Here is an 8230-nt window from a genome sequence, read left to right on the forward strand (position 1 = left end):
AAAAATAAATGTTCATTTATTTTTGAGACACTGAGAGAGACAGACCACGAGCAGGGAAGGGGCAGAGAGCGAGAGGGAGACACGAATCTGAAGCAGGCTCCAGGCTTTGAGCTGTCAGCACAGAGCCCAAAGTGGGACTCGAACCCATGAACTGCAAGATCATGACCTGAGCCGAAGTCAGACACTTAACCAACTGAGCCACCTAGGTGCCCCAGTAGTTAATCTTTTTATATCCACAACAATTGATGAGAATTCTATCAAAATCATTCAACTTTGCAATGGAGACTGCAATTGGTATTGTATTAGTTAATCAATTTTTATTAATTATCTTGATCTCTCTTCATAATGTCCCCAAAAGTAATATTAGATGAACAAAAAGAAACAAAACCCAAGCATCTCATTTACTTATAAATTAAAAACTATTTTTGTATTCCTTGCCATCAAGATGATTCTAAAAACAAAAAAAAAATGATCCAATACTGCTTTCTAATTATCAATGTAATATGCCTGATATAGAATATTTAGGATACACAAAAGCATAAAGAATTAGAAAAATACCAACCATAATGCTATTGCCTTACAACAACTTGTAATAATATTATATTTTCTTCCTCTTTTTTCTATACTTATTTTGAGGTCATACTACATCTAAAAGTTTGTATCCATTTTTCCCACTTAACATGTCACAATCATCATTTCCCCATGTTATTAAAACCTTTGCAAAAAACATTTTAATCGTACGTTTCATCATATAATTTAATATATCCCTTAGTATGTCAGACATTAACAGATGGACATTCAATGTATTTTTTTAATGAATTAGCACAGGACTTCCAACACTTATTTTATATCTGAACTGTATTCAATGTAGGGCTTAGGTAGGATCTGATAAAAAGGCAAAACCTTATGAACACTTAAGTCAATCCTCTTTACTGATCCTATCACATTAACTATAAACCATTTATTAAGGGAGAGTAAGGAATAGTCACTATTATCCACTCAGAGTACAGATAAAAATATCCTACCACTATTAGCTATGTTATTTTCCATCTTACCCACACAAAAATTTTGAACAAGAGGCACAAACAATAAAGTCTAACATATTCAACTAAAATTTTAAACTTTTATGAGAACTTAAGATACCATAAAAAAGGTAAAAAGATTAATGACACATGGCAAAAGATTAATATTCTTTAAAACAACTTTCGCAAAGCCAGTAGCAAAATGTACAAAGGACACAAACTTTTATATAAAATGACCAAAAATCTATGAAGATATTCAAACTCAGTTATAAACCAAAGAAATGTAACTATACAGGTGAGGTATCACTTTTTACCCAGAGATCAGCTGAGACTTAAAAAAATGAAACAAGTATCACTCGAAATAAACAAAGATGTGTTCCTGCAACTTAATAACTTGTTCATCAAAAGCAATTTTGCGGGGCGCCTGGGTGGCGCAGTCGGTTAAGCGTCCGACTTCAGCCAGGTCACGATCTCGCGGTCCGTGAGTTCGAGCCCCGCGTCGGGCTCTGGGCTGATGGCTCGGAGCCTGGAGCCTGTTTCCGATTCTGTGTTTCCCTCTCTCTCTGCCCCTCCCCCGTTTATGCTCTGTCTCTCTCTGTCCCAAAAAAAAAAAAAGCAATTTTGCTACAAAAGAATGATGAAATGGGAATTCAGTCACACTTGGGAAAGAGTATAGTCCAAATTATTAAATTGAATATGAACTTCCTGTAAGACAAAGAACGTTTAACAAAAAAGTAAAAGAAATAGCATTGAATGCTGAGAGTTGTACACTGACATGCTGGCAGGAAAGCATCACTAAGAAGGAAGACAGGTCATCTAATGCTACATGATAAAACTGGACAGTATTCTTACCCAATGTTAAATAAAAGGGTCAGCTGGAAGAATATTTTATATATATATGTGTGTGTTACACATATATGTACGTTACACATTTATGCATGTTACACATATATGTATGTTACCTATATATACATACATACATACATATGGTTGTATGTATGTATGTATACGTTGGGGAAGACAATTGGGAAATATGTCATGTCTTTTAAAAGTCCATACACTTTGACACAGATACTTGACTTGTAGACTAAATGAAAACTAAATTCAAGTATTAATTGCAGTATTGTTTTTAATGGTGAGCAATAAGTAACAAGTTAATGTACATCAACAGAAGACTGGTTAAATAAATTGGGACGACCCAAACAGCAAATACATCATTAAAATAATTTTTTATATGTGAAAAATGTCTATAGTATATTGTGGAAAAATTACAGGGCATTTTAGAATTCTATGTTCAACACACACACTCAAATATATACATGTCCATCCCAAAGTGTTGACACTGATTTTCTTAGAATGGTGGGACAATGGATGATTTTAATGTTCTTTTTGCTTATTATATCTCTTTCCTGGTTTTCTTATGTGAATTTTTTATATTAATAAACATGTTTATATGCTATAAAGATAATTATAAAAATTAAAGGGGCAAACTGGGATGTCTGCAAAAATAATGATTAAAGGATTCGACTGATTTATAAGAAAAACACTAAGATTCTCTAATAATGAAAAGAGTGAAAGAATAAGACACTGAAATACACAGAAAAATAGTATCAATAAATAATTAAGTTCAAAATAAGACAACACACTTATCCTTTTATTTAAGTGGAAAGGGTTTTTAAAAACCCACAATATTAATTAAATATGAATAGACACTCTGAAATCCCATATCATTTAATCCGAGTAGTTGCACTTCTGAAATTCTAGCCAAAAGAATACTGCTAACTACAAAAAAAAATACTCCTAACTACAAACCAAGCTTTCAGTAGAATATGTCCATCACAATGTTCCTTGTACAAGAAAATAATGAAAATACAGCAGAATGTTATTTGGGAATCCTAAACCTAGAAGCATCCAAACATTGGAACTGTTTCAAAAAGATTTCATCCATGTTGATATAGAATGATCTGCTAAAATGTAAGGCATGTAGTGATGTGAATAACTGGTCATTTAAGCAAGTCAAAGTCCCAGAATCACAAAACGTTGCTACCAGTCCTAAGAAACCAGTTCACAGGAATGTCAGAGGCTATTTTATGTTGTGAAAGTTTCATTCTTTCATGGGACAAAGGTTATTTAGTAGCAAAAGGGGGATACTCCAGATGTAAAAACGAAAAAAAAGGGCATAAAGATCAGGAAGATGATAGAGATTTTTTTCCAAAAGAGCTGTTGCACCATTTACCATTTCAATGTCTGCAGATGCTTACAATAAACTCTGGTATATTCCTGACATGCCTAGCTGTCAATCCATACACGTTTCAAATAAATAAAATTTGTATATACTTATTACACTGCATGATGTTTTTAGGAACATCGTTTTTAAGGAAATAAATCTGATTTCTATCACAAGAGCTAATGAGAAAAACATACAGTCACTTTCAATCCCGTCTGAAATAAGGCGGAATTAAATAAGAACTAAGAATTAAATCAAGCAGTATGTTATAATTACATAGGTAAGAAAAACCTATCTATGGAGGGAAAACCCACAAAAATATTAATAGTTCACTCATTAATTCGTCAACATATATAAATCAAACACCTCTTACATGCTCAGCACTGTGCTCAGTTCGGAGAGATACCAACTGGTAAACATAAAGACTCATAGTCACTGGCTGTCCTGGAGCTTACACTCCAGTGGAGGGAGACACACAATTTTCAAATAAGCATATGCATGGGAGTAACTCCTCACCCCCAACTTCTTTTCTTCATTTTTCTTGTTTACTATCAGACATTCTCATGAATGTTCACTTTAATGATACTCATTTTAAATGACCGGACTTTTCTCATATCTTAAGACAAATTAATCACATAAACTGGTCGCTATTTACCTGATTCATGGCCAATTCAAATATCCAGATGAAAAAGATAGAAAGCTCTGTATTTATTATCTAAGTTCCATAAGTCCCTAGAGAAGATTAGGACAATCTTTTCATCATTTGCATAATGCAGCTATCATATCTTTTCAATTGCATTGGCAGATCCCAGCCCTGGCCAGTACGTAAAGCTATCATCACTAAATCTAAACATATTCAGAGAATAAGTCAGAATAAAAACACTGACAACACAGATGTGTGAATAATAATTATAATTAACCCCTTCTAAAAGAAAAGGTGTATGTAATAGTACATAATAGAGTAACAATTTAACCCATCTTTTTTTTTTTTTTTCCTTTTTACTCAAAGCATAAAGCAGAGGCAACACTTCATCCCAGGTTAACATGCAACTTAAAAAAAAAAGTTAATATACATATTAAACATGGAAATTCACAAGTAAAACCTTATTTGTCATTTCCCCCCAAACATACTTTAACACGATTCCTTTATTTCTTAATAAACAAGGCCCTACCACTGGTCACCTGACCAATGCCTTACATTTCTGGAGCTTGACAGTTTAGTGAGTTATGGACATAAGAACACTGTTGTAAGTATACTGAAGTAACACATCTGCGAAGCAGCTGATCAGACTGATTTACCAATTGAGGGGTCTCTACTCCAATCTGCCACTCCCTCCCAACCTCTGCAAAAACATAAATATCCTCCAGCCACCATGAAGTTTTCTTGTCAAGAAGGCCCTGAAGCATGATTTCCCTAGTTTTCTAACACACATCAGCAGTGATGAACTACAAAGCACCCACATGCTCAAAGATCTTTACTTTTTGGAATATTCCTTGAGTGCAAAATTTTCTTAGGATTCAGAGAAATGCAAGTTCAAAAAAAGATAAAGAGATAAGACAGATTTTTTTTGCCTCTTCATGCATGCAAAGCTTGAGTTAAAACCTTTTATCATATTAGAAATTCCAATACAACAAACCTAAAAACTTTCAAAAGGTTTCCTAATTTCTTTGTTGTATTAAATGTGGCTTCAAGTATGTCAATAAACATAGAGCTCAATTTGGGAGGGGTAGATAGACTACTTACAACATATCTTCATCTAGGCTTCTCTAGGAAAATACAATAAACAAAGAAGACTATCTATAAGAAATGTGTCATCTTTAAAATGAATACTGTTAGTAAAATGTATTTTAAGCACCAATTAAAATTAGTATATGTTTTTCTCATCTCTAGCAACCAAAAGAGCCCTTCTTAGATGTAATTATAGCTTCCTCCTCAATGTGTTACCTTGAACATTAACCCAGAAAATATCTTTAAAAGTGCTCTGCAGGTATTACCTCCTCTCAAAAAACCACAGAGGGACAATATAAGAAAAGTCTACTCCAATCTAAATGGCTAGCTTAAGCGAAAATAATTAGAGGAATTCTGTATATCACCAATGTAAGAAGTTTTGGAGAAGAGAGTAGTATACAATTATTTAAAGTCATGTACACATTTCACTTTTCCATGCAAGATGATTTAAAATATAAACACAATGTGGTTGTAAATCACTGAAAATACCGTCAAGTCTCTACCCCCAGAATTTATAGTCCCACTCTATGGTCAAAAAAAAAAAAAAAAAGGAAGGAAGGAAAGGAGAGAGAAAGGGAGGGAAAGGAGGGAGGTAGGAAGGAAATATCAAAACATAATAGTCTATCAAATATTTTAGTTTGTAAGTAGAATCTAAACAAAGAGGAAGGATCTGTCTTGAGCAACAAAATGGATCAAGATCTAAATGATAAAATCAAAATTACTAACCACTAAGTATGAGGAGAATTAAGAGGATACTCTTATACAAGCAATAAACTTTTACTCAGGTTTTAAAATACACAATACAATCTTCTGTGTGAAAACTATTTAAAAAAAAAAAAAAACAGTTCAGTTTTCTAGCCTCTGCAGTAACTAAAAGGCAATGGCGTGTTTTTATTAGGAATGAGAAAAAATGGTTTTGCTCATGTTTCCTAAACTATGGTTTGTTATCTAGTTTTTTGTTTTGTTTTTTTCCCCTCAAATAAAGCACAAATTGTGACTTAGAAATCCTCAGGGCTGTGTCATCAGTACTCCAAACATATAATACCATAGAAAACACATATAATTTATTAGACGGACTTAAAAACCCACACAAATCAATTTTAGGCACTTCTTGGGTACAGACTATGGGCATCTTCTTTCAAAAAACAGGATATCTAATAGGCAAGACCATAAACTTTAATTTTTAGAACAATACAACAACAATTAGACAATTGATTTAAAAAATTGCATAAGCAACGCAACTGTATCCTGTTATAATTTCTTCACAATTCCACACACCATTTTAGGATTTAATAGAAACAGCCATTTTTTAGCATCGAAAGTTTTAAAACTCTCCTTCCTTTACTTCACCGATATGGTCTTAAAACTCATATATTCTTTGAGGAAGCATGATATACAAGTTCTACTTTTATATAGGTAGAACTTTAAATTAGTATTTTCTATACTGTGTCTATATCTATACAGAATCAACATATTATGGTTGATGATTTTGATGTCTTCTAAAGTCCATTTCAACAGGTTTATTTTGTAAAGATAGGCTTCTCATTACTAATTCTTTTAGACATCTAATGTTTATCTGTGTTCTTTAAGTAAACATGAGGAAAAAAACAGAATGTGAGCTATGGTTTTAAGGATATCTTCAGGGTAAATACTGCATATACATATGGTTTGGCATCTTTTCCTAACTCAAATAGTTTTATGGGTATCCTCCAAAATGTAACCGATTTTTGGTAATGGGAAGACAACATGCACATAATGTAATCCCTTCCATGCGTAACTAGCAGCTTAAGGAGCTGGCAAAGTCTAGGTAGTTGTTACCTTTCTGAATCTGCTTTTCAGCATATGAAGCTAAAATTAAGAAACATTAAAATGTTAAACACAGTATGAAGGATTTTACTACTGGCTTTTATTTGCTGTATACACAGCAAGCCAATCTTCTGATATACCCCACAACCCTGACAATACACTCTTAATGAGCAAAGTACAAATCAATACATAAACCCAGTAGTGGGGACACAGCCAAGAACTAGAGAACCTACTTAGAAACTGGTAGTTTGGGGCGCCTGGGTGGCGCAGTCGGTTAAGCGTCCGACTTCAGCCAGGTCACGATCTCGCGGTCCGTGAGTTCGAGCCCCGCGTCGGGCTCTGTGCTGACTGCTCAGAGCCTGGAGCCTGTTTCCGATTCTGTGTCTCCCTCTCTCTCTGCCCCTCCCCCGTTCATGCTCTGTCTCTCTCTGTCCCAAAAATAAATAAACGTTGAAAAAAAAAATTTAAAAAATAAAAAAAAAAAAAGAAACTGGTAGTTTGGGGAACAATGGCTGTAAGGCAAAGTTTAGAATACCTCCAAGACTGAGTAACATACCTTCACTGATTGTGAATGAAGATACAGGAGAGCAAGGGATGGCTGAGCTATGAGAAAGCTGATCCTGAAGCAGGAAGTTTTAGAGTACATTTGGACATCTGGGAGGGGTTACTAAGTCATGCAAAGAAACCTTGCCTCTACCCAGCCTTGAAAGAGGGACTGATGCCAAGATACAACTGGGCAATTGAGAGAAGATGACCCCAAAGTCCACAGGATAATCTGGGATGTGCTGCTATCCTCTATACACAAAGTAGAACACATTACAGATATATTCCCAAAAATGCCTGCAGAGAAAACTAGAAAGCTGTCTATAGGTTTTCTATTTACATTAATATAAACAGATTTTGAGGTTGTCTGTACTGTATGTGGTTGCTGTAGTCACAGCAAGAAATGTAAAGTGCCTATGAGAGAGGACAATAAAATCCCATTTCCAGGCATCTTAATTCTATACACTCAGACAATAAAGAAAAGAACATCTCAGGGACTTCCTGCCTTTCCTCAAGCTCCCTGTATTTTCTGTTAACTACCTACTAGGCACTTCGTAAAGGCCAGAAACAACACTCTTCCATCTCATGCCACACTTCTAAAATCACTTTAACTATCTGCATTAAAAATGCCAGCCAGCAGTGCTAAAGCACTTTATTCTTAAGGCAAAATGTCATATTCCATACCCACTTCCCCCTGTCCCCCAAACCACCTGCCTTCACTATATTCTTTGCCCATCATGAGAGCCAAAGAAGTTAGAAAGAACTGAAAATTTTCAAACGAGACTCCTCAATATAATGTGTAAGATATACTTTATAAATGCTATCATCACAAAATTAAACACATTTAAATGCTTATAGCATATGGTTACTTTTATCAAGATATCAAGAATAACTGTATGACTT

The sequence above is a fragment of the Lynx canadensis genome, chromosome C1, assembly GCF_007474595.2.
Source record: "Lynx canadensis isolate LIC74 chromosome C1, mLynCan4.pri.v2, whole genome shotgun sequence".
Classification (NCBI taxonomy): Eukaryota; Metazoa; Chordata; class Mammalia; order Carnivora; family Felidae; genus Lynx; species Lynx canadensis.